Source organism: Neoarius graeffei, chromosome 16 (assembly GCF_027579695.1).
Source record: "Neoarius graeffei isolate fNeoGra1 chromosome 16, fNeoGra1.pri, whole genome shotgun sequence".
Classification (NCBI taxonomy): domain Eukaryota; kingdom Metazoa; phylum Chordata; class Actinopteri; order Siluriformes; family Ariidae; genus Neoarius; species Neoarius graeffei.
Window position 1 is genome coordinate 15,734,969 of NC_083584.1, and position 25,353 is coordinate 15,760,321.

General features: G+C 43.7%; 1 pseudogene; it reads right to left on the bottom strand.

Annotated features, from left to right (window-relative positions):
- Positions 1–5,966: 5,966 nt before the first annotated feature.
- Positions 5,967–23,073, bottom strand: LOC132900209 (uncharacterized; annotated as a pseudogene).
- Positions 23,074–25,353: the final 2,280 nt, after the last annotated feature.

Consider the following 25,353-nt stretch of genomic DNA (forward strand, 5'->3'; position numbering starts at 1 on the left):
ACAGTCAAATATGGCACACTCACAAATGCAGACACCATCCTCAGTGTATGCCATGGGTCTAACATCAGCAGACCTAGAACATGTTAACCACAGCACCAGCACCAACATAACCACAAAGACATTGGAGACCATTAAAACGCACTCGGCTCAAGACTCAGTGGCTCAGACACTGCACACGCACATCAGCAGAGGCTGGCCGAGATACAGACAAGCTGCCACTTCTTTTCTTCATCCATTCTGGACATACAAAGAACTTACCACAGAAAATGGCCTGATTTTCAAAGGACAGCGCGTCTTCATCCCGGAAGCATTACGCGACATCTTCCTGAAGAAGATTCATCTGGGGCACTCTGGTATTGAGGCCAGTCAGAGGAAGGCTCGTGAGGCGGTCTTCTGGCCAGGAATTGCTGATGACATTAAGAACTTCATCAACAACTGTGCCACCTGCAATGCCACTCAGGGGAAACAGCAGAAAGAAACACTCAATCTACACCACATTCCTGACATTCCATGGTCCAAAGTGGGAATTGACCTTTTCAGCATCAAGAGCTCCACATATCTAATCATGGTGGACTACTACTATGACTACTGTGAGATTGATGACCTGTCAGACTACATGGCATCCACTGTCATCGAAACATGCAAAAGACAATTCAGCAGATACGGCACTCCTCACACTGTCTTTTCAGACAACGGTCCCCCTTTCAATGGCATGGGATTCCAACTTTTCGCTGAAGAGTGGGACTTTGAGCATGCAACCTCATCCCCATATCATAGCCAAAGCAATGGCAAAGTGGAATCAGCAGTGAAAATAGCCAAAATGTTACTCAAACAGTGTGCCATTGATGGTGAGGACACATGGAAAGCTGTGCTGGCATGGAGAAACACCCCTATAGAAGGTCTTGACAGCTCACCAGTCCAAAGACTCATGTCAAGGCAGACACGTTCACTCCTGCCCATGAAGAATGCTCTTCTGAACTCAAGAGTAGAGAAAGATGTTGGTGCAAAGAAAAAACTCAAAGGGACAGCAGCCAAACTACACTATGACCTTCATGCCCGTGACCTGCCACCCATCACTCAAGGACAGACTGTACGAGTCCTTCTTCACCCCCACAATTCTGATGGCACATGGGTGCTTGGCTTATGCATTGACCAGCTCCATGATCGCTCATATATAGTGCTGGTGAAAGGCAAGAAATACCGTCTGAACAGGAAAGACATTTGTCCAGTAAAGGGATGTCTTACAATAACTTCCAATGCAAGCGGTCCAACCCTTGATGACGACAACTGGGATGCTGGAGATGTACTGGGTGTCCCTACAAGCACCACGGATTCGCTAGCTGAAGATGCAGTTACTGACCTGCCACCTGTGATACAGCATCCACCTCCCAACCCACCCTTACAGCACACCAGAACCAGAACAAACATTCAAAGACTGGCAAAATATTCCACAGACTACGTTGTTTAGCCTTCCTCTGGTGTTAGCTTTCTGTTACTATCTCTTATGTTAACGGGTCGGTTTTGACCCGTGTCTTAAATCAGCCATAAAATACCCTAAAAACAATTATTTATCATCCAATTTGTTTCTTACCTCTTGGTTACCTTGTTAGGCTCCCTTATCCATGAAAAGATTGGTTTTAATATTTTTGTTGTGGCCTCCTGGGCCTCTCTTTTAACAGCATACCCCTCGTTTTCAATATAAAAAAGTGGTCAAATGCACCTCAAGAGAATAATGTAAACAAATAATAGGTTGTTCTGTTACCTGACTATTACTGAGGGGTATTAGATCACATCTCTTAAATGTTCAAAAAAAAAATTTTAATTTTAATATTATCAACTATAGTAACATCTATGGTGTTTCGGGTCAATTTCGACCCATATATATTTACTTCAAGAAAAGGGAAAAAAACAAGTCTTTTTTTTTTTTCAAAAAATATTCCTGCCTGTCGATGCGTCCCAGAGACTATCAGTGGCCTCATTGCTGGATCTGTACACTCCAGCAAGGAGAAGAACACCAATGTAGGAATCCAGGCATTCCTCATCAATGTCATTCCACATGTTGCCATGGACTTTTTTTCCTTCAAGGTTTGTCATAGCAATTCTGACTTTTTTTAGTGACAATGGCATAAACAGATCAAAACATGACTTGATGTCACTTACTCTCGTCACAGCAAACCTTGTGATCCCAGGGGTCATTTTGATGACATTTGCAGCAGCTGTCCTGCCATGTACGTCAGGAGGTACTGAGCTCCAACAGATGTTGCCACTTTTGGATCTGAATGTTTCAGCAGGAGCAGCTTCCGCACCGGTGACCTCCTCATCAGACTGATCAGATGTGTCTGTGTCTTCCGGTTGATACGCCACATCATCTTCCTCCTCAGAGACCTGCTCATCTCCATCGCTATACTGCTCTGTGTCCTCTGCCTCATTATCAGCAAAGATATGATCCAGAGCTTGGATTACATTCAGTCCTCTCCTCATTGTTGCATGCTGTAAATTGGAGATGTGTACTCTGCAAGTCACCAACTCTAAACTCAATTGGCCTTACATGCCTGGACATGTCTGTCTTTGTTTGTTCTGTCAAACAGGCAAAGAGAAAAGCCCCTGACTGAAGCTCAAGTGGTTGGAGGAAGAGCTGGCTGTTGGCTGATTGTGTGTTTATGATTTCAGTTTTGGCATTTATTATTGTTTTATAATCTTATATTTTAACTGGGTCGAAATTGACCCTAACAACACAAAGGTCACAATTTTCACCAGAGCATTTTATAATTTAGTAAAATTATTTTTTTGGATTTTATTTTGTTTAAATAGAAGTTCCTGACAAAGTCAAAAAGTCTTGATGCAATAAACAAATTTATGTAGTACTTTTATGCATGCTAAACCTAAAAACGGGTCAGTGCCACATGGAATCAATTTTGTGCCAAAATGTTCATACAATACTTTTGAAATATCAAACAAACACGACAAATCAAAATACACAAAAAGAAAAAAAAAGTCAATTTTTTTAGACTGGCAAACAAATTATTTGTGTAATCGTGCAAAATATCAGTCTATTACTCTTCAGAAACCTTTTATTTTTGTTCCGCGTCTTTCTCAGTTTTGCTTGACGTCATGTATTTTGGTTGCGATTCCAGCTTTCTCGTTTGCGCTCCCTGACTTTTTGCTTGCAGTTTTGGCACAAACTTGACGTGTGGGTGGGCTGTCCAGGAATGCATTCCCATTGGGTAACTTGTGTTTGACTGACAGCTACGCTCAGCCATTCCCTACTCGGATTCTGGCGGACTGTTTGACGAGTGACCGATCCATTGACGGTAAACAAGGATCGAGTGGACTTCAGTGGCGACTATGATACTGAATTAATTCAACAAAGTGTAAATTCAATATCATAGTCGCCTTGTTTACCGTCAATGGATCGATCACTCGTCAAACAGTCCGCCAGAATCCGAGTAGGGAATGGCTGAGCGCAGCTGTCAGTCAAACACAAGTTAGCCAATGGGAATGCATTCCTGGACAGCCCACCCACACGTGAAGTTTGTGCCAAAACTGCAAGCAAAAAGTCAGGGAGCGCAAACGAGAAAGCTGGAATCGCAACCGAAATAAATTACGTCAAACAAAACTGAGAAAGACGCGGAACAAAAATAAAAGGTTTCTGAAGAGTAATAGACTGATATTTTGCATGATTACACGAATAATTTGTTTGCCAGTCTAAAAAAATTAACTTTTTTTTCTTTTTGTGTATTTTGATTTGTTGTTTTTGTTTGATATTTCAAAAGTATTGTATGAACATTTTGGCACAAAATTGCTTCCATAGTGCCAACCCTAACACTAGAGGAAGGTTTAAAGGAAGAAAAAAAAAGGGGGTCAGGGATAAGGGACATTGATATATTGCATGCAGAAACTAGCAATTTCAGCTTAATGTGTATGTGTATTTTTCTTTGTTACTTGTTTGGCCCTTTAGGACTTCAGGTTTATGTTAAGCAAACTTGTTCTCTTGCAGCTGTGCTGATATATCAAATCAAATCAAATCAAGTTTATTTGTACAGCGCTTTTAACAATAAACATTGTCGCAAAGCAGCTTTACAGAATTTGAACGACTTAAAACATGAGCTAATTTTATCCCTAATCTATCCCCAATGAGCAAGCCTGTGGCGACGGTGGCAAGGAAAAACTCCCTCAGACGACATGAGGAAGAAACCTTGAGAGGAACCAGACTCAAAAGGGAACCCATCCTCATTTGGGCAACAACAGACAGCCTGACTATAATATTAACAGTTTTAACAGGTATAACCCTCAACTGTCCTCATGGGGCCGTCCTTCACAGGAGTGGGGCGATAAAACTCCGACCAGACACAGGGCACCAGGATGGATCAAGCAGGTCCGAGGGGCAGAAGAGGCCAGCATCTCAATCCCAGGACCAACATGCAACCCAGAGGGACAGATGGGGGGGGAGAGAAAGAAAACACGTTGTTAGGTATGCCCTAAAAATGACAAGTATTAAATCTGTGTGGTAGGCTCACAGAGACGAGAGTCTTTACATCAGGCATGACGCACAATGGCATGTTAATATGGTAAAAAATATATCATGACCTGCTCTGGCTGGATGCTTGATTGGGTGATGGGAGCACACTCCTCAGCAATGATGAGATGCAGATGGGACCCTTAGGCCTGGCCAAGACAATTCAGTTACATTTCACCGGGTCTGGGACATGCGACAGAACGTCTGACGGCCGATTCCCTGCAGGCTACGATAGCCAGTCGAGGTCCCCACCGTCTCCACCAAAAGATTTCCTGTTGACTCCATGTAACTCAGAGGGACAGATTTGGGGTGGGGGGGGGGAAGAGAAAGAAAACACAGGTGGTTAGGTATGCTCAATGTCACCTGAATAAGTAGGAACAGTATACATATTGCACCGAGTACAAGCAGGGACTCCGGCAACTAACTATGACAGCATAACTAAAAGGAGAGAGCCAGAAGGTAACACAGGCATGAGGGAGCCCCGGGACATAAAGCAGCCAGCCACTGCACCGTCAACAAACTCGAGTGAGCAAGCGAGTGGGGACTGACAGCATCCATACATCCCAGTTTACCAAAACACTCTATGTCTGAGGACCCTCCAGATCTACTCCTTTACCTCATAAACACCATTAACATATATATGAGCATAGCTACACCAGTGGGGAGATCTCCAGTTATATGTAAAGGGAGATGTTACAGTGTAGTAGTGCCACTAGGTGGCACTCTCACAATAGATACCTGCTGAACCATCTCATCTCATCTCATTATCTCTAGCCGCTTTATCCTTCTACAGGGTCGCAGGCAAGCTGGAGCCTATCCCAGCTGACTACGGGCGAAAGGCGGGGTACACCCTGGACAAGTCGCCAGGTCATCACAGGGCTGACACATAGACACAGACAACCATTCACACTCACATTCACACCTACGGTCAATTTAGAGTCACCAGTTAACCTAACCTGCATGTCTTTGGACTGTGGGGGAAACCGGAGCACCCGGAGGAAACCCACGCAGACACGGGGAGAACATGCAAACTCCGCACAGAAAGGCCCTCGCCGGCCCCGGGGCTCGAACCCAGGACCTTCTTGCTGTGAGGCGACAGCGCTAACCACTACACCACCGTGCCGCCCCTGCTGAACCAAATGCCTAATAACAGAGTGAGAGAGCGCGATAGACAGTGTACATGCATAGTGTCCTGTGCTAGACTAATGCTGTTTTAATAAAGTGCATTCCTGATTCATTGGCACTGGAACGTTCAATGACTTCTTCAAACATCAGACACTGTGTTGTTCATTTCTTAAAGATGAAACCTTGTTTAGTGAACAATGAGCTTGTGCTCAAACTTTATTTCAATAGCGAACATCCTCATGTTAACCTGTCTCCATTTATTCTTGCTCGTCCCCTCCCCTAACCTTATTGCCATCTCTCCTAACTATGTAGGTCCCCCTGCTGGTTACATTCCATACTACATATCAACACAACATTCATTAAAATAAACATTTAACGATAACATTTGCATATAATATATCGTCAGACTTAATCACCTTACATTCACACAGCGACAATAATAGCAAGGGTAACATTCCTACCTTGAAAGATTCTGTCGATCAAAGCTCTCCAATTATAACCAAACACCTTCCCTTCGCACCAATAAAAACAACTGGGAGGCCGGAAGTCGCTCCAACGGGTTTTGAAAGACCGACGCGATCCGGAGCCGCAAAGCATGATGGGATAGAGGCACGGGCGCAGATAGAGGGGGGGACGGGGGGGATTCGTCCCACCCAGATTTAAATTCAGCTCGTTCGGTCCCCTCCACTTATTGGGAGGAAAAAACGTCTATGCTGTCTTTCTTTGCATAAGGCAAACCTCATGGAAAAATCAAAAGACTAATTACCATTCGGTTTATTGAGGTGCACAGCAGTACAGACATAGTTGCAACTGCGCAGACTGCACAGGTTGCGAGCTCGAGCTTGGTTGCTATGGTTACCCACAACAAGTTTGACAGGCATATCGGGGACAGCGCCTCCTAGTTCAGGACCCCAACACGGCATGATGAAGGGTGCCAAAAGGCAGAAAACGATTGCATCGTTTAAAAAAAAAACGACTGTAAGTAAACTGTGCCTTACTTTATCATATCACCTGGCAATTTTTTGATAGTCTGTTCAAAGTAATGTCGTAGTGAAAGTAAAATCGTACGGAGTAGTGATGCCTTTCTGGTAGCCTCCTTCTTTCGGTGGTAGCCTGTAGATACAGTGCTCAGAAGGCAGTTTTAATGTTTAATCTGGCGTTCCCTGCCATAATTTCAGCGAGCATATTGTTTCATAAGGAAACTTTGTGAAGAGTTGTTGACTGACTGCCGCTCACGCAACACACAGGCATAGTTAGAAAGTCAGGATGCACTGGTTTACACTTTACACACACACACGTAGCCCAGCCTCTCGCTATGTTTAACAGTTGGAATTTAGCGGTTTTAAAACTAGTTTTGCAGTTTTGCAATTTCTGTGCGTGATGATAATGTGTAAGCTTTGGATTTCCATAGGCTATGTTAAAATGTTATCATTGTCCTGGCCTGCAGGTAGTTCCTGGTGATGGCAGTGAGGGAGGTGAAATAACATGTATACACACCGTTCAAAAGTTTGGGGTCACCCAGACAATTTTGTGTTTTCCATGAAAAGTCACACTTTTATTTACCACCATAAGTTGTAAAATGAATAGAAAATATAGTCAAGACATTTTTCTGGCCATTTTGAGCATTTAATCGACCCCACAAATGTGATGCTCCAGAAACTCAATCTGCTCAAAGGAAGGTCAGTTTTATAGCTTCTCTAAAGAGCTCAACTGTTTTCAGCTGTGCTAACATGATTGTACAAGGGTTTTCTAATCATCCATTAGCCTTCTGAGGCAATGAGCAAACACATTGTACCATTAGAACACTGGAGTGATAGTTGCTGGAAATGGGCCTCTATACACCTATGGAGATATTGCACCAAAAACCAGACATTTGCAGCTAGAATAGTCATTTACCACATTAGCAATGTATAGAGTGTATTTCTGATTAGTTTAAAGTGATCTTCATTGAAAAGAACAGTGCTTTTGTTTCAAAAATAAGGACATTTCAAAGTGACCCCAAACTTTTGAACAGTAGTGTATATATATATATATATATATATATATATATATATATATATATATATATATATATATATATATACACACACAAAATGGAATCATTTGCTGACAGCTCAGTCCCCCACAGTTCAAAATTCCTATCTGCGCCCCTGGCTTCACGCCGGGTAGAAGTGTAACGAATATCACCAGGATATCACCAGGAAAAAGCCTTACAGAGTACTAGTGAGAGTGAAACACGATAATATTATTATTATTATTATTATTATTATTATTATGTTCAGTGTTAGTTCACAGTAGTAATGCAAGAAGCAGAATAGTGACAGTAATAGTGAAGCAAAAACATGCAATTGTACAAACACTGCAGCTCTACAGCAAAATATTCATTTATGAAATGGTCTGATTCTTAACACCAGTAGTGCCAATGATCTTCTCATTGCGATGCGATGCGAGTTGTCAACAAATCCTATAACTTGGTTCATGAAACGCGCTTACAAAATATTTTCATTGTGAATATTTATTGTGTAATGGTGCAAAGTGAGAGAGAGAGAGAGAGAGAGAGAGAGAGAGACTCTGCCCTTAGGGCAGAGTCAATCCCGCCAGCAAAAATAGGGAAAAAAAGGAGCGATCTCACCTCTTCAGATGTTGGTTTAAGTCCGACAATACATTCCTCAAAAAGGGCGTAGAGGAGCAAATTAATCCATCAACGTGTAGCATTCAATTTATTCCGGACCATTAAAGACGCCGCCTTCCGCGTAGAATCATATGTCATCCTCGCCGCCATATTGGATAGGTCAAAGCGGAGAATAAAGATTCATGCGCTGCCTTTAACTGTACCAACAGGTTTACCGTCCAAACGAGATCACATGGGATTACCTTTCACAGGTGAGAAACAACAAATTAATCCATCAACGTGTAGCATTCAATTTATTCTGGACCATTAAAGACGCTGCCTTCCGCGTAGAATCATACGTCATCCTCGCCGCCATATTGGATAGGTCAAAGCGGAGAATAAAGATTAGCTGCGTTTAACTGTACCAACAGGTTTGCCGTCCAAACGAGATCACATGGGATTACCTTTCACAGGTGAGACTGGAAAAATACTTTTCATTGTATTTGGTCATTATAATGTAATTTTACGAACAGATTTTCCTGACTTTGTGGCTAATATGAAGTCTTGCGCATAATAGTTTATGCGCATGCGTCCTTACTTCTTCTATTGTTCTGGTGTCTCCGAAGGGACCGTCTTACAGCGCCCCTAGAGGTGTGGCATGTGTATTGCATCGTTTTCAGCAAAACGTTGCGTTGCCATATGGACCTGATATTTTACTGATCATTGCCCATTTGGACGCGATATATTTTTAAATAACATCTCGTTGCCATTGTCGTGTGGATGTAGCCTGTGAGTCACTGAAAACAGCTGGGTTTTGGTGTGCATTCAGTTGTTTGGGAAGTGTGCCAAGGACTGCATTGTAGGTGGCTGATAAATGATGTCTTAGACCCCCACCTCTGTTCAGTGATGGCCGTTCCAGGTTGACAAAAATGACTTCTTTAACTCCTCGCTCATACCAACGATTCTCTCTGGCTAAAATGCATCCGTTGCAATCCTAAAATGAGTGTCCTTTGTTGTTAAGATGAAGGTAGACAGCAGAGTCCTGGCCTGAGGAACTGGGTCTCCTGTGTTGAGCCATGCGCCTGTCAAGCGGTTGTTTTGTCTTCCCAATATACGAGTCCGTGCATTCCTCACTGCACTGAATGGCATACACCACGTTGTCCTGTTTGTGTCTGGGTATTCTGTCCTTAAGGTGGACCAGTTTCTGCTTCAGAGTGTTACTGGGTCTGAAATGTACCGGAATGTTGTGTTTGTAGAAGATCCTCCTGAGTTTCTCAGATAGACCAGAAATGTAGGGAATGACAATGTTCTTGTGTTTGTTCCTGTTATCCTCCTTGTCTGTTCTGTTCCTTTTTCTGCTCTTGAGGAAAGACCAGTTGGGATACCTGCAGTTCTGAAGTGCTTTCTTGATGTGATTCTGCTCCTTCTCTTTTCCCTCTATCGTTGTAGGGATATTCTGAGCCCTGTGTTGCAAGGTTCTAATGACCCCCAATTTGTGTTCCAGTGGGTGGTGAGAGTCAAAGAGTAGGTACTGGTCTGTGTGTGGGGGTTTCCGGTAGACCTCGATGCTCAGGCTTCTGTCTTGTCTAATGTGTACATCACAATCCAAGAAGGCTAGATTATTCCCACTGACATCCTCCCAAGTGAAGTTGATGTTAATATCCACTGCATTGATGTGCTTAGAGGAGGCTTCCACCTCATGGGTTTTGATTTTAACCCAGGTGTCATCCACATATCTGAACCAGTGGCTGGGAGCAACTCCTGAAAAACTTTCATTAAACTGGAAATAAGTGGTAGTCAGTCCGTTTTTTTTTTCTTTCTTTCTCTCTCTTTCTTTTTTCGGAAGAATGCCGAGACCGGAAGCTTTCTTTTTCTCTCCTCCTGTGTAAAGATCACAAGCGGAGGCCATCCACATCGGATCTGCTTTAATATAAACAGACCTTCGATTAAGGGTATGTGAATCTTTTCATTATGGCACACCTTCAGCCTGTTCAGTGTGCTGAGTGCAGGATGTTTAGTCATTCTTCCTCCGTCGCTAGTGATAGCTTTATTAGCTTTATTTGTGATAAGTGCGGATTAGTTAGCTCTCTGACGGAGAAGATTACAGTGCTAGAAGTGCATGTCCAGGCTTTAGAGAAGGTTAGTGAGCATAAGAACAGTGTAGTTTCTGTAGGGGAAAGTCTAGATGCCCTAGGTGGAGTTAGTAATGCATTAGAGCCCTTACAGCGGGGCAAATGGGTGACGGCTCGGCGGCATAAGCGTAGAGCCAAAGCTACCGCTGAGGCTCGCCCACAGGAGCACCACTCCTCTCTGCGTCACGTGCCGAACAGGTTTGCTCTCCTTAGTGATGCACCCACTGAGAGACCTGAAAGAGCTCTGGTTATAGGGGACTCTATCATACGGCATGTGAAATTAGCTCAGCCTTTAGGGGCACCAGCAGCTTTAGTCAGGTGTATACCGGGAGCCAGGGTGCCGGACATAGCAGGTAATCTTAGGGTCCTAGGCAAGCACAAGTTCTCAAAGATAGTTATCCATGCAGGAGCTAATGATATAACACCTTCGTCAGTCTGAGGTTACTAAGAGTAACTTTGTAGAGGTGTTTAAATTAGCGAAGACGATGTCCGATGCTGTAGTATGCTCTGGCCCCATCCCAATGCGGCGTGGCGATGTAGCTTACAGCAGGTTATGCTCGCTGAACTGCTGGCTGTCCAGGTGGTGCTCTGAAAACAGTGTGGGCTTTTAGAGATAATTGGGCTAATTTTGAGGGCACTGCTGGCCTGTTAGGGCGGGACGGTATCCATCCCACTCGGGAAAGTGCTGCTCTCATTTCCTGCAGCATACAGTAGGTCATAGTCTCAGAACAGGCCTAGTTAATTTCTGACAATCCAGAGCCAAGGCCAGGGAGCAGACGAACAGGCTAAACCGACTGTCTGCTAGCTGCACAGAGTCGTCACTCAGGGTCCACTACATCGAGACTGTGTCTGTTCCCCGAGCTCAACAAAAAGGTAGAAATTTTCAGAGAGTTTGTTCCAGTAACCTAATCAATATAAAATTAGATCAGACTGACTGTACAGCTGCTGCCAGCACCTTTGATCTAAAGGTGGGGCTATTAAATATTAGATCTCTTACATCTAAAGTGCCAATGGTTAATGAAATCATTACTGATCAGGAGTTTAATGTACTTTGTTTAACTGAAACATGGATTAAGCCAAATGAATATATAACATTAAATGAAGCGAGTCCTCCTGGATACAGTTATATACACCAGCCTCGTCAAACTGGCAGAGGAGGAGGCATTGCGGTTATTTATAATGATTATCTAGGTGTAACACAAAAACCTGGTTATAAATTTAATACATTTGAAGTTCTTCATACTCATATAATGTATGTAGCCTCAAAAAATAAGTCTACCCCGTTAATTCCATTGCTTATTATTTACAGGCCCCCGGGGCCATATTCTGAGTTTCTTTCTGAATTTGCAGATTTTATCTCAGATCTGGTTATTTCCTTAGACAAAGCTTTAGTTGTCGGAGATTTTAATATTCACTTTGATAACCCAGAAGACCCTTTAAAAACAGCATTTGTGTCCATCTTAGATTCAGTAGGGATTAATCAGAATGTCATAGGACTGACCCATAATGGTGGTCACACCCTTGATCTAATACTAACATTCAGATTAAATGTAGAAAATATAGTCATACTTCCACAGTCTGAAGTTATCTCAGATCATTATCTCATCTCATTCAAACTATGTCTGAGTAATAATATATGCACCTCACCACGCTACTGTATTAAACGTACATTCAGGTCAACTACTGCACAGAGCTTTATAAATGATCTCCCAGAGTTATCAACTTTGATTGGGTCACTGTCAGCCCCTGCAGAACGTGATCAGGCAACTGAATGCTTAGAGTCAACATTCCGCCATATCTTAGATAATGTAGCTCCTCTAAAGAGGAAAATGGTCAGAGACAAAAAATTAGCACCCTGGTATAATGATAACACTCACACATTAAAACAGACCACTCGAAAATTGGAACGTAAATGGCGTCAAACAAAACTGGTAGTGTTCAAATTAGCGTGGAAGGAGAGCTTCCTGAAGTATAGAAAAGTTCTTAGTGCTGCGAGATCAACATATCTCTCCTCCCTAATAGAAGATAACAAAAATAATCCTACATTCCTATTTAATACTGTAGCAAAATTAACCAGGAATAAGTCCACTATAGACACATGCACACCTGCAGTATGTAGTAGCAACGACTTCATGAATTTTTTAAATGACAAAATTGAGAATATCCGACAAAAAATTCAAACTACTAATTTAAGGTCAGACAATGAAAGTGACCTTGTAGTTAACTATATAACTGTATCAGATCATCAGTTAGAATGTTTTACTCCCCTTAAAGAAACTGAATTACTTTCATTAATCTCGGCATCAAAAGCCTCAACTTGCGTACTAGATCCCTTACCTACACATCTATTCAAACAGATAATACCTGAAGTAATTGAACCGCTTCTAAAAATAATAAATTCTTCTCTTACGATTGGCTATGTACCCAAATCCTTTAAACTAGCAGTTATCAAACCCTTGATTAAAAAACCTGACCTTGATCCCTGTCAGCTGTCCAATTATCGGCCAATATCAAACCTCCCCTTTATCTCCAAGATCCTTGAAAAAGCTGTGGCACAAAAGTTATGCTCATATTTACATAGGAATAACATACATGAAATGTATCAATCAGGATTTAGACCTCATCATAGCACAGAGACAGCACTGGTTAAAGTAGTAAACGACCTACTGTTGGCGTCTGATCAGGGCTGTATCTCGCTACTTGTGTTGCTTGACCTTAGTGCAGCATTTGATACCATTGATCATTCCATTCTTCTGGATAGACTAGAAAATGTTGTGGGAGTTAAGGGAACGGCCCTCTTCTGGCTCAGGTCTTATTTAACTGATTGTTATCAGTATGGTGATATAAATGGTGATATTTCTAGACGTACTGAGGTAAAGTTTGGTGTTCCACAAGGTTCTGTCTTAGGTCCACTGCTTTTTTCTCTATATATGTTACCTCTGGGTGATATTATTCATAAACATTGTATTAGTTTCCACTGTTATGCTGATGACACACAGTTGTATGTCTCTGCAAAACCTGATGAGAGACACCAGCTTTATAGAATTGAGGAATGTATTAAGGACATTAGACACTGGATGCTTATTAATTTCCTTCTGCTTAACTCTGACAAGACTGAAGTGCTTGTACTAGGACCACATACAGCTAGAAGTAAGTTTTCTGATTACACAGTGACTCTGGATGGCCTTTCTGTTTCTTCACGTGCAGCAGTAAAAGACCTCGGAGTGATTATTGACCCCAGTCTTTCATTCGAAACTCACATTGATAACATCACCCGGATAGCTTTCTTTCATCTCAGAAATATTGCAAAGATAAGAAATTTAATGTCATTACATGACGCGAAAAAACTAGTCCATGCTTTTGTTACCTCCAGGTTGGATTATTGTAATGCCTTACTGTCTGGCTGTTCCAATAAGTGCATAAACAAGCTCCAGTTAGTTCAAAATGCCGCAGCAAGAGTCCTTACTAGAACTAGAAAATATGACCACATCACGCCTGTCTTATCCACACTGCATTGGCTCCCAATCAAATTTTGTATTGATTATAAAATACTACTATTGACCTTTAAAGCACTAAATGGTCTCGCACCACAGTACCTGAGTGAACTTCTGCTCCTCTATGACCCGCCATGCCTACTTAGATCAAAAGGTGCAGGCTATCTGCTGGTACCTCGTATAGTGAAGGCTACATCAGGGGGCAGAGCCTTTTCTTACAAAGCTCCACAGTTATGGAACAGCCTTCCAAGTAATGTTCGGGAATCAGACACAGTCTCAGCGTTTAAGTCTAGGCTGAAAACATATCTGTTTAGTCAAGCCTTTTGTTAATGGTGTTTATGAGGTAAAGGTGTAAATCTAAGGGTCCTCAGACATAGAGTGTTTTGGTAAACTGGGATGTATGGATGCTGTCAGTCCCCACTCACTTGCTCACTTGAGTTTGTTGACGGTGTGGTGCCTGGCTGCTTTATGTCCCGGGGCTCCCTCATGCCTGTGTTACCTTCTGGCTCTCCCCTTTTAGTTATGCTGTCATAGTTAGTTGCCGGAGTCCCTGCTTGTACTCAGTGCAATATGTATACTGTTCCTACTTATTCAGGTGACATTGGGCATACCTAACAACCTGCGTTTTCTTCCCCCCCCCAAAAAAAAAAAAATCTGTCCCTCTGAGTTACAGTGGGGCAAAAAAGTATTTAGTCAGTCACCAATTGTGCAAGTTCTCCCACTTAAAAAGATGAGAGAAGCCTGTAATTTTCATCATAGGTACACTTCAACTACGAGAGACAAAATGAGAAAAAAAATCCAGAAAATCACATTGTCTGATTTTTAAAGAATTTATTTGCAAATTATGGTGGAAAATAAGTATTTGGTCAATAACAAAAGTTCATCTCAATACTTTGTTATATACCCTTTGTTGGCAATGACAGAGGTCAAATGTTTTCTGTAAGTCTTCACAAGGTTTTCACACATTGTTGCTGGTATTTTGGTCCATTCCTCCATGCAGATCTCCTCTAGAGCAGTGATGTTTTGGGGCTGTCGCTGGGCAACACGGACTTTCAACTCCCTCCAAAGATTTTCTATGGGGTTGAGATCTGGAGACTGGCTAGGCCACTCCAGGACCCTGAAATGCTTCTTACGAAGCCACTCCTTCGTTGCCCAGGCGGTGTGTTTGGGATCATTGTCATGCTGAAAGACCCAGCCACGTTTCATCTTCAATGCCCTTGCTGATGGAAGGAGGTTTTCACTCAAAATCTCACGATACATGGCCCCATTCATTCTTTCCTTTACACTGATCAGTCGTCCTGGTCCCTTTGCAGAAAAACAGCCCCAAAGCATGATGTTTCCACCCCCATGCTTCACAGTAGGTATGGTGTTCTTTGGATGCAACTCAGCATTCTTTCTCCTCCAAACACGACAAGTTGAGTTTTTACCAAAAAGTTCTATTTTGGTTTCATCTGACCATATGACATTCTCCCAATCCTCTTCTGGATCATCCAAATGCTCTCTAGCAAACTTCAGATGGGCCTGGACATGTACTGGCTTAAGCAGGGGGACACGTCTGGCACTGTAGGATTTGAGTTCCTGGCGGCGTAGTGTGTTACTGATGGTAGCCTTTGTTACTTTGGTACCAGCTCTCTGCAGGTCATTCACTAGGTCCCCCCATGTGGTTCTGGGATTTTTGCTGACCGTTCTTGTGATCATTTTGACCCCACGGGGTGAGATCTTGCGTGGAGCCCCAGATCAAGGGAGATTATCAGTGGTCTTGTATGTCTTCCATTTTCTAATAATTGCTCCCACAGTTGATTTCTTCACACCAAGCTGCTTACCTATTGCAGATTCAGTCTTCCCAGCCTGATGCAGGTCTACAATTTTGTTTCTGGTGTCCTTTGACAGCTCTTTGGTCTTGGCCATAGTGGAGTTTGGAGTGTGACTGTTTGAGGTTGTGGACAGGTGTCTTTTATACTGATAACGAGTTCAAACAGGTGCCATTAATACAGGTAACGAGTGGAGGACAGAGGAGCCTCTTAAAGAAGTTACAGGTCTGTGAGAGCCAGAAATCTTGCTTGTTTGTAGGTGACCAAATACTTATTTTACCGAGGAATTTACCAATTAATTCATTAAAAATCCTACAATGTGATTTCCTGGATTCTTTCCCCCCCATTCTGTCTCTCATAGTTGAAGTGTACCTATGATGAAAATTACAGGCCTCTCTCATCTTTTTAAGTGGGAGAACTTGCACAATTGGTGGCTGATGAAATACTTTTTTGCCCCACTGTACATGGAGTCAACAGGAAATCTTTTGGTGGAGAGGGTGGAGACCTCGACTGGCTATTGTAGCCTGCAGGGAATCGGCCATCAGACATTCTGTCGCATGTCCCAGACCTGGTGAAATGTAACTGAATTGTCTTGGCCAGCCCTAAGGGTCCCATCTGCATCTCATCATTGCTGAGGAGTGTGCTCCCATCACCCAATCAGCCAGCCAAAGCAGGTCATGATATTTTTTAACCATATTAACATGCCATTGTTGTGTATTATGCCTGATGTCAAGACTCTCGTCTCTGCGAGCCTATCACACAGATTTAATACTTGTGTCATTTTTAGGGCATACCCAACAACCTGTGTTTTCTCTCTCTCTCTCCCCCCCCCCATCTGTCCCGAGTTACATGTTGGTCCTGGGATTGAGATGCTGGCCTCTTCTGCCCCTCGGACCTGCTTGATCCATCCTGGTGCCCTGTGTCTGGTCGAAGTTTTATTGCATCGCTCCTGTGAAGGACGGCTCCATGAGGACAGTTGAGGGTTATACCTGGAGGATGCTCTGGACTCTTACAGTAATGCTTTTATGGCTGAGGACTACAGTTGACTTGCTAACTTTAGGACTGCAGTTGTCATGAACAGTTTTGCACTCAAGTTTACATCAATGAAGAGTTATAACATCAACGAAACTGTCTTCATGTTAAAACTGTTAATGTTATAGTCATGCTGTCTGTTGTTGCCCAAATGAGGATGGGTTCCCTTTTGAGTCTGGTTCCTCTTGAGGTTTCTTCCTCATGTCATCTGAGGGAGTTTTTCCTTGACACCGTCGCCACAGGCTTGCTCATTGGGGATAGATTAGGGACAAAATTAGCTCATGTTTTAAGTCGTTCAAATTCTGTAAAGCTGCTTTGCGACAATGTTTATTGTTAAAAGCACTATACAAATAAACTTGACTTGACTTGAGGTCAAGCAGGGTGCAAATCTGGTCCGTGGTGAGGTTCGTTCTATCCAATAAGGTGCTGTCTCGAAGGAGTTGTTTTCTAACAGATTCAACTGCTTCTGTGGTGGGAATGCAGGTGAACAGAGAAGTGACATCGTAGGAAACCATGGTTTCATCTGAGTCTAGTTTGAGGTCTGCAACTTTAGTAGCAAAATCTTGGGAGTTTTTGACGTGATGTGGCATATTCCCAACGAGAGGAGCCAGGATGGTGGCTAGGTGTTTGGCAATGTTGTAAGTAACAGAGTTTATACTGCTGATGATAGGTCTGAGTGGAGCTCCTTCCTTGTGAATCTTGGGGAGTCCGTATATGAGAGGAATGGCTTCCCCAGGGTACAATCTGTAGTACAGAGATCGGTTGATGGCTTGGTCCTTTTCTAGTTGTTGCAGGCAGCTAACAACTTTCTTTTTGTAACAACTTGTGGGGTCCCGCCTCAAGGTTTCATAGGTGGTAGTGTCGCTGAGGAGACTGGTCATCCTGGAGTGGTAGTCTGCTGTGTTTAGCAACACTGTGCATCTCCCTTTGTCAGCAGGAAGGATGGTGATGTTCCGGTCTCTTTGAAGCAGTGTCAGAGCCCTCCTTTCTTGGATGGTGAGGTTGGAGGGGGGTGCTTTCGCACCGGACAGAGCAGCTGATATCTTCAGTCTAAGTTGTTCTGCCTCTGTGTTGGTCAGATTGTTGTTTCTGATGGCTGACTCTGTGGCTGTGATGAGGTCTACCACTGGTATCCGCTCTGGTGAAACTGCAAAGTTAAGTCCCTTGGATAGAACTAGGCAGTGTGTTTATGACTGATAATTACTAACACTGGCCACTAGGCGGTGTGTATGACTGGTAATTACTAACACTGACCACTAGGCGGTGTGTATGACTCTGGTAGTTACTAACACTGGCCACTAGGTGGTGTGTGTGACTTAATTGCTAACACTGGCCACTTGGCGGTGTGTGTATGACTGGTAATTACAAACACTGGCCACTAGGCAGTGTGTGTCTCATCTCATCTCATCATCTCATCTCATCTCATTATCTCTAGCCGCTTTATCCTTCTACAGGGTCGCAGGCAAGCTGGAGCCTATCCCAGCTGACTACGGGCGAAAGGCGGGGTACACACTGGACAAGTTGCCAGGTCATCACAGGGCTGACACATAGACACAGACAACCATTCACACTCACACCTACGGTCAATTTAGAGTCACCAGTTAACCTAACCTGCATGTCTTTGGACTGTGGGGGAAACCGGAGCACCCGGAGGAAACCCACGCGGACACGGGGAGAACATGCAAACTCCACACAGAAAGGCCCTCGCCGGCCACGGGGCTCGAACCCGGACCTTCTTGCTGTGAGGCGACAGCGCTAACCACTACACCACCGTGCCGCCCGGCAGTGTGTGTATGACTGGTAATTACTAACTGACCACTAGGTGGTGTGGTAATTACTAACACTGGCCACTAGGCAGTGTGTATGACTGGTAATTACTAACACTGACCACTAAGCAGTGTGTATGACTGGTGGTTCACGTACACAGACAAACCACAATAAATCGGCTCGATGGGTTTACCATTTTTTCTTAGGTATGGTGCTCCGCTCGGAGCTCCGCTATGAGTGTGAGTGTGTTGGTGGTGGTATGACAGGTATGTCATAGATCAATCCGTCAAAGCATTGAACATTTTTGGCACATTTCCTGCTTGGCCAGATGGTGATACTGTGCTAGGCGTGTGATTTAGACATGTCAATATCATCAGAATCACGATATCCAATATATTGTAAAGTTTCAGATCAATCGACCAATGAATTGAACATTTTTTCCCCATTTCCTGCTTGGCCAGATGGTGGTGCTATGCTAGGCATCTGAATTACACATGTGAATATCATCACAAGCATAATAAAGAGTATCAGAATCAGAATCATATTACAAGATATCAAAAATCCCTTTGCAAAAATCCCTACAATTCATAATATTGCCATCTCAACATCTCATCTCATTATCTCTAGCCGCTTTATCCTTCTACAGGATCGCAGGCAAGCTGGAGCCTATCCCAGCTGACTACGGGCGAAAGGCGGGGTACACCCTGGACAAGTCGCCAGGTCATCACAGGGCTGACACATAGACACACACAACCATTCACACTCACGGTCAATTTAGAGTCACCAGTTAACCTAACCTGCATGTCTTTGGACTGTGGGGGAAACCGGAGTACCCGGAGGAAACCCACGCGGACACGGGGAGAACATGCAAACTCCACACAGAAAGGCCCTCGCCGGCCCCGGGGCTCGAACCCAGGACCTTCTTGCTGTGAGGCGACAGCGCTAACCACTACAACACCGTGCCGCCCCCATCTCAACATATTACAACATATCAAAAATTCCTTCGCAATTCAACATCAGCAATGTCTTGGCATCATGTTTGCCAAGTTTGACATGAATCTGATGAACCATCTAGGAGGAGTGCGTTAAAAATGACCATGTGTCCAAACGCATATAAGTCATTCATTTCAATGGGAAATGGAAAAAGGGGCGCTATGAAGTCCCTGGGCCACGCCCGGGGCCGAAAGTCTGTGGCTGAGTAGCAGTGACAATGACTGATGTGTGTCTCAAATTTCATGAGTTTTCGTGCATGGGAAATGCCTCAAATAAGGCCAAATGCTACAGAAAAATAATAATAATAAGAATAATCCTTCGAAAAACAACATGAAGTTACCTTAAAATATAATATAAATGCCTCAGCTTTCATGTAAGAAAAAAAAACTATTAATACTAGTACTGTGTGCAGGCAGTCTCTCCTGAAGACTAAATTACACAATAATTATAAACTAATAAAATAAATGGCTCAGGCTACATAGAAGAAAAAAACAATTTGAACAGAATCTCACAGTATGATGCTGAAGCTGCCAAACAATGGAAAATAAAATACAATTTTGGCAAAAATGTTGGCATCCATTAATTTCTTGTATTAAGTAAAAAAATAATGTAAAGTGCACACAGTCCTTCACTGTAAACATAACACACTTTCAGTAACAGAATTTAAGTCTACATAAACACTGACTTGCACATCATGCAATGTTGCCAGATACTGGTGATGTTTTCCAGCCCAAAATATGTTCAAAACCCGCCAAAATGCACTTAAAACCGCCCAATTAGGCAGGAAACCGCCCAATCTGGCAACACTGTGCACATGCTGCTTCTCTTGAACGTATACACGGAAGTAAGGCGGAAGGTAGTTTGTCGACACCACCTCAAGACGACGCCAACGATTGGTCAAATTTGCGGGAAAGTTGCGGTGATTGGATATAATTGCAACACCGCCCTGAATTCGTGAGGATTGGTTGAATTTGCAAATTGCAACATCGCGAAATCCTGGAGGGTCTGAATAACATCTGCTACCATGTCGTCTGTGGGACAGTAAACAAGTGACATTTTATCTTCCTTTATGATAGACCTAATGAAGTGATACTTAACGTCCACATGCTTACAGTACATCTTTGCCTACACACGGGGTTCTTAACAAATGCAATTGCCCCCTGGTTATCCTCATAGACAACAGTTTTCTTGTACACATATGCCTCCCAGTAGTTGCTCCAAATGAATACACTCCTGTATTGTTAGCGCTAGGGCTATGTACTCAGCCTCGCATGTGGATAGCGCTACCGTGGGTTGCTTCTTGGCTCTCCAAGAGACTAAGGCGCTGTCTTTGCCCATACTCACACAATACCCGGAGGTACTACGTCTGTCGCTAGCATCTCCAGCCCAGTCTGCATCACTATATGCCCGTAGGCCTAGGCCCTCTTCGGTCTTTCTGAAACAGAGCTGTTTGTCTGCTGTACCTCTAAGATAATGCAAAACATGTTTCACTGTAACCCAATGTTCATCTGTAGGGTCAGCAAAATGCTGTGATAACTTGCTCACTACGAAGCATAGGTCAGGACGCGTACAGGTTGTCAAGTAAATTAAGCTGCCGACAGCCTCCCTGTGCTTCTTCACATCAGACATTTTGGGCACATCTTCAGAGCAGTCTAACTTTTGGTCACATGGTGTTTCTCTAATTCTACACTCCTGCATGTCAAAATGTTCCAGTATCTTTTCAACATACCTCTTTTGCGACACTTTCACACAGTCGCCAGACTGGCTGAAGTCCATGCCCAGAAAATACTTCAAACTACCTAGGTCTTTCATTTTAAATCTGGTAGAAAGCATGTTTTTCACTTTCTCTAGACTCCCTTTGTTGCTGGCTGCGATGATAAGATCATCCACCCAGATAACTACTATTACCTTCCCTGCTTCCTTAGACTCTGGTGTAGACGCAGTGGTCTGTCGGATTCTGAGTGAAGCTGTCATCTACTAGACATGTGTGGAGCATCTCATTCCAATTACGCCCCGACTGCTTCAGGCCGTAAATTGACTTCACTAGTTTACACGCTAGCTTCTCTCCCTCTTTTTCGTAACCTTCAGGTTGTTCCATGTAGATATCTCGATCAATGGGTGCGTGCAGATAGGCTGTTTTCACATCCATTTGATGCAAGATCAGATCATCTTGGGCTGCCTTCTGCATCACTACATATATACTTGTAAGATTGGCTGTTGGAGAGAATGTCTCGCCATAATCTATCCCTGCTCTCTGACTATATCCCTTCGCTACAAACCTAGCTTTGTATTGGTCGTGTCCATCAATGTCACCCTTGATTGAGTACACCCATCTCCCTCCCACTGTCTTCCTGCCCTCTGGTAACTTAGGGTAAAGGTCTGGTTGTCCTCTAGGGACGTCATCTCCTCGTCCATCGCTTTCCTCCACTTTCCTGACTCAGTTGATGCCATGGCCTCTTTAAAGATCAGAGGTACACCACAAACTGCTTGGTAGCAATAGTCTACACTAGTGAGTGTACTATCATCATCAGTATTTCCTGAAGTATAATCCCTCAGATACCCCGGGAGTTTACGCTCTCTGGTGGGGTATCTCCCACTGTCTGATGCATGTGGCATCACCCTCGGGTGATTCTCGTCATCGTTCTCTGATGCTGACTGTGGACTATCAGTCTGTACATCTGTGTTCAGTATACTAGGCTGTGTAGTCGCTACTCTCTCGTCACAACCTACTTTGGGGTCTAGTCCTAGTTCCTGTGTCTGGGTCTCATTCTCACAGGTTGTCTTGCTGACAAACTTTACAAGTCTGTGCTTCTGCACTTTTCCTTTACTGGGGTAGTAGACTAGGTAGGCGGGACTGCCTTTGTCATGTCCTACAAAGAGTCCACTCTCACATCTAGAATCTAGTTTTCCTCTGTCTTGACCCGAATTTATGCACCCTGGATAGATCGCACTTCTTACCCATTATTGCTGTATATGGGGTAGTGCCCATGTGCTTGTTAAAGCATCGGTTTCTGGTATAGGCTGCTTCCTGGATGGCATAGTGCCAAAGACTTTTAGGTAGGCCACTGTCAATAAGCTGACACCTGGCCATCTCGAAAAGAGTGCGCCCTTCCCTTTCAGCTATGCTGTTCTGGTGCGGGGAGTAAGGGCAGGAAGTCTCGTGTTTGATTTTGTTCTTTCTCAGTAGTGTCTGAAACTCTCTGCTAGTGAACTCAGTCCCATTATCTGATCGAATGCATTTTACAGTGCCATAAGGCACTACATCTGCCAGATACTTCTCAGTGGCCTGGACTGCATCACTTTTTGCTTTCAGGAAGTAAACAAACACTGCCCCCGTGTATACATCTGTGAAAGACTGCATATACTTGTAACCGTCTATGGACTCATTGTTTACTGGACCAGCTAGATCTGTGCTCACCAGCTCAAGTTGTGTCTTTACCTTACCAGTCGGATCTCTGTTTCTCATTTGAGTGAACTTTCCCCCTATGCATACTACACATTCTTTATCAGGCCTACGCTTTGCACCTTTAATATGCATGCCTTCTGTTACATCCTGCAGCTTCAAGATATCCTCGTAATTGCAGTGACCCATTACCTCATGCCATGTCTGGATATCTTAACTAACATGACACACATCTACATCACACTCAGTTTGCAAGTAGTACATTCTCTTATATACATAAATATCGAACTTTGTGCCATCTGGCAACACTATGGCATCTTTACCTTTGTCAAAGAACACTTTGGTGCCATGATCGGTGGCAGCCTTCACTGAAAAGAGTTCTTGAGGGTAGGAGGGGATGTAGAGAGTGTTCTTTAAAGTCACTGCACACCGGCGCCCCTCACTGTTTATGAGACATACCTGTGCGTCTCCCTTGCCTTGCGCCACCCCGATGGTACGCTTCCCGTCTGCTAGCTCCATGCAGTGTCTCTCGGGCTTGAAGGTGCTGTCGAAGCTTTTGAACTTGCTCCTATCATTGATGATGTGGGACGTCGCTCCCGTGTCCACGATCAGCCCCTTTCTCTGGATCTGCAGCCATTGTCCTGAGAGGCTGGCATCTGTTGTTTGTGCACTGAAGGTGTAGTCTTCTCCTCCTGCGACTCCCCGGGTGCCATCTGGTCCATGATCTGCTCTACATCTATTGCCGTCGCCATCTTGGACACACGCACACCGAGTGCTCCGCTCATGCTCCTTCTTTGTGCATGCCTTGTCTGCGTGCCCCCTGCTTTTGCTAAAACTACACCAAACTTTTTCTGTGCAGTCACCTCTTCTATGGCCCTTTTCTCCGCACCGCCAACACACCATCTCCGCTGGCCCGGTCTTACTCCTTGGCACCGCTTGTGCCCTCAGCACCCTTTCTTCCGCCTCTTCTGCGACTGGGTCTATGTCTTCTGAGGCCTCGAAATTTTGCAACTTTGCCTTGAACTCTCCCAGTGACATGTCCGCTGAACCATGCGTCACCATCAGTGTGAACGGCTTGTACTTCTCCGGTAACCCCCTCATGATCATCGCCATCATCAGTCCCTCACTCGGTGCTTCCGCCGCATTCCTGAGTGCCGTAATGATCTGCTCCACTCGGATAACGTATTCGGTTACAGTCTCGTTCCCAGCTTTCTTCAGCGCAGTCATTGTTATGCACAGGGAGACAATCCGGGGCCTACCTCTCCCGATGTAGTGTTCTCTCAACACTTTGAGACTCTCTCGGCCATTGTCCTTTGTGTCTCTGAATATCAGTCCCAAGCTCGTATTGTCAAGTAGCGGCGCCAATGCACAATAGGCGTCCGCATTCAGTTTGTCGTCGTTAGCCTTTTCTTCTACCGTCAGTGGTCCAGCGGGCTCTGTGAGGATTGTCTGCTTCAGCCCTACTCCATGCATACAGCACAGCATCCTTTCTTCCCAGAGCTCATACTCCTCTGCTCTCCCGTCGAACTTCGGCCATTCGGTCCTGTTTCTGTTCGCCATGGCTTTTTATGTTTGTAGCTCAGCTTTGCTCCTTTTCAGCCTAGCTTTAGCTTCGCGGTACTCCTGATGCTAAACTAGCTCTTTTTGGGTAGGCTAACTCTACTTCTATGCTAGCGCAGTCTTGTTAGCTGCCGACGCATGTGTCCATCAAACTTTAGAATCATTCTCGGTACCTGGGCCCATAACCTGTTAACAGGTAGGCTTATTTCTTCTGCCTACCTTGCACTGCGGAATAATAATTCTAATGAATGAACAGACGTTCAGGGGCGATTCTCCAACTATGGCATATTTTGACCTGGACATTTTCAGAGAATGTAACATTTTTTTAATTAAAATATTATTGGTATACTTTGTTTTCCCATACTGCCTAGATACCTGCCATGAAGTTGGCTTCAATGATTTTTCATGAATAATATAGAATTTTCGGCCTTTTTTCTAGACATGGCAAAGAAATCGTCATTTCCATCACCTAACAAAAAATGTGTTTTAAAGCAAAAATGTTCAAAGATTTTATGATATAAACATATTTTATCAAAGATCACACTGACATCTGTCCAAATCTAACATTTATTTATTTCTCAGAAATGTAAGTGTAATGATTTTACAATGTTAATTCTGAAAAACGCTTAATATTACGTATGTTACTGAAACCTTTAATTTCATAGTATACACTTTCAAATCAGATATTTTTCAACTCCTATACATATACCCTACCTTCAACATCACACCTATCAACACAATAACAATCACTGCCTTAACTCTATTTTCAAAATGTGTTTTACCTAAAAACATGTGTCGTTGTGGAAATGACATGGGGTGGTGGAAAAGATGGGAAGTGGTGGAAATGACATTACAGATATAATTGGTTTTCCACTGAGAGAGAGACAAGAGAACAGTAGAATCACAATC